This window comes from Toxorhynchites rutilus, chromosome 2 (assembly GCF_029784135.1).
Source record: "Toxorhynchites rutilus septentrionalis strain SRP chromosome 2, ASM2978413v1, whole genome shotgun sequence".
NCBI lineage: Eukaryota > Metazoa > Arthropoda > Insecta > Diptera > Culicidae > Toxorhynchites > Toxorhynchites rutilus.
In genome coordinates this window covers 344,091,642-344,094,541 of record NC_073745.1, presented here as the reverse complement: position 1 = coordinate 344,094,541, position 2,900 = coordinate 344,091,642, and the positions used below count along the sequence as shown (strand labels likewise).

The 2,900-nt window shown below is 39.9% G+C and overlaps 1 pseudogene; it reads left to right on the top strand.

Moving 5' to 3' along the window:
• Positions 1-2,396: 2,396 nt before the first annotated feature.
• Positions 2,397-2,550, top strand: LOC129772045 (U4 spliceosomal RNA; annotated as a pseudogene).
• Positions 2,551-2,900: the final 350 nt, after the last annotated feature.

The window sequence follows — 2,900 nt, the reverse complement described above, 5'->3', positions numbered from 1 at the left end:
GTCATAACTAACATGCCGGGTGTTCGGGTTCGATTCCCGTTCTGGTTGGGGGAATTTTTCGTCAAAGAAATTTCCTCCGACTTGCACTGTGATCACGCGTATTCTAGAGCTTGCCACTCAGAATGCATTGCAAGGCGTGTCATTTGGCATAGAAATCTCAACTAAGTACTAATAAAAATGACGCAAGTAATACTACGTTGAGACGGCGAAGTTCCTCTAGGAACGTTAGTGCCATTAAAGAAGAAGAAGAAGAAGTAGTTTAGGAGAGCGTCAAAGATAATTATTGATTTTCAGGATAAAACTGCAGCGGCTGTACGGTTTTTTTGCTCTGGGTTTGAATCGATTAATCGATGTAAATTATTCGTTCGCTTCGATTATTGGTTGTGCAGTATTCGTTCGATTAATAATCGATTTCTGTAGGAAGTATTCGATTAATCGATTAATCGAACGATTATCGGGGATCACTATTCTCTACAATCGTACGCGTTTCAATAACCCTGTCGTGATGTTGTCCTAGTGCAAGTCCAGGGTAAAATATATGTTTTCCTTAAAGCTATCGATCTTCGAGTGTGATTGTTCATACATCCTTTTCCCCTCCTTTTCGTCCTTCGCGAGCTATCGGTTCCCTTCCTACTAACATTAGAATAAGTTAAATTGTAAACACATATTAAATGTAAGGATAGTTTTAAGAATTGAGTGTGAAGTGTCAGTGTGAATGAGAATGTGAATGTGAATGTGAATGTGAATGTGAATGTGAATGTGAATGTGAGTGCGAGTGTAAACACACATCTCCTTACATCCCATCCTTTTCCTAATGAAAATGTGTCACCCTTCTAAACTCGAGTCGACCGCGAGTAATCGGTTTCCTATTTCATTAACCATAGAATTAAGGAAACAACATGTTGATATATGCTAGTTGAAATATAGTTAAGAGTTTGGCTCCATTAAACTTATGTAACTGAGCCTGTAAAAATAATCGGATTAATAAAAAAAAAAAAAAAAAAAGTCCAGGGTCACGCGGTACAAAACATTAATAGATCATTACAATGTTTGAAGAGTTCGTTCACACGAAGACACAAAACCGTCGAGTCACTAATGGATGACCATTTAGAAACTATTTTTACAATGTTGAGATATTAGTTGATCGACAGACCCTGGCTAGCATTAAAATAGTAATGGGATATAATTAATAGAAGTAAAAAATTAATACAATTCATTCTTCAGGCGAGGTTCTATTTTCAGTTATTCTAAGTGTTAGACCGCTGTCATGAATGGAATGCGATTTGAAAGATTTTTAATGTAGTACATATTTCTAAACCTGGGATTTGAAACTACTTATTCTCTTGAATAAACTCATTTTCTTTTAACTTCTGGTTCTTTTGACGTAGCACTACGTCTTTCATTCAAATCAGAAAACAGGTCTCGTTTTTATGAAATAAAGTTAACGTTAATAACTATTTTTGCCACGAACGGATTTTGAAGAATTGTAGCTGTCGTCGATTAGATTTAATTATATTGAATATAAAGATGAATTAAATGAACTCAAACATTTGCTATAAAAATTACCATTATGAAAACGCAATTGAATGACAGTCAGAGTGATAGTCAACAGAAAATAGATCGCCTTCTGCGTTGGCGAACAAAGACCATTCACACTATTGTAGAAAGTCGTACGATCTACCCTCTATGTGTCCGATATCAGTTAGTCGAAATACAAACGTTGAAGAAGCAACAGTATTTTTAAAGTCTATCCGAAATAAGTCGATCGAATTATTCAGTTAGTACTAGTTGGCAGTCGGTCGTGGAGTTGGGACAGGAATACCAGTCCCAGTTCGAGGTTTCGCAAATAAATCAGGTAGCGCCACGGATCGAACGGCTCGATGAGCTATTCAGGAAATTTGAGAGTGTGCAGGATGAAATAGAATTGATCGAGGATAGGGAAGAAGAGTTTCTTGATGACTGTGAGCAGTTCCAAGATAAATATTTTGAGTTGAAGGCGTCTCTCATGGGTAAACTTCCGCAAACAGCCCCCGTTCTTCAGTCTGCGCCTCTAGTTCAGACTCCGCCCGTGCATGTGAACCCTACTATGTCTGTCAAGCTTCCGGAACTGTGGATTCCGGAGTTCAGCGGAAAACCGGAGCAATGGATAGAATTTCGGGATCTCTTTAAAGCGGTTATCCTTTCGAACACCCAGCTGTCAGCGGTTCAAAAACTACATTACCTTCGAAGCTCGCTAGCGGGTGATGCGTCACGTTTAATCTCGTCTACCGCCTTTACAGCGGATAACTATCCTGTAGCCTGGAAGATCATCACCGACCGATATGAGAATAAAAATTACCTAGTCAAGCAACATATGACAGCTCTTTTCAAAACCCCTCCCGCCAAGAAGGGGTCCAATCTTTGCGCAGTGGCGATATCGTAACCAATGAGGTTTAACCGAGGTGCGATTATTGCTAGTTGAAAAAAAAAGAAGGGGTCCGCTGCTGTCTTGGACGAGCTGGCAGATGAATTCAACCGACACGTTAGAATCCTCGACAAACTTGAAGACGTAAACGACCACTGGAATTCATTCCTAGTGGAACGTTTAAGTAGCTTGCTTGATGGAAAATCCCTGCTGGAATGGGAGACTCAGTGCAAGGAGGAAGAAACTCCGAAATACGACGACTTACTCGACTTTATGCACAAAAGGTCCCGTACTTTACAGAAGTGCTCTGCATTTGTCAATACTCCCGTTGAAAACGATTCTAAACCAGTGAAAGGCAAAGCTTCCTCTTCCCATGTTGCTTCCGAAAGTGTGTCGAAGTGTCCGGGATGTAAAAACTCTCATCCTCTAACACAGTGTGAAATGTTCCAGAAGCGGACTCCGAATAACCGTTTCGATTTCGCGAAAAGTCATCGCC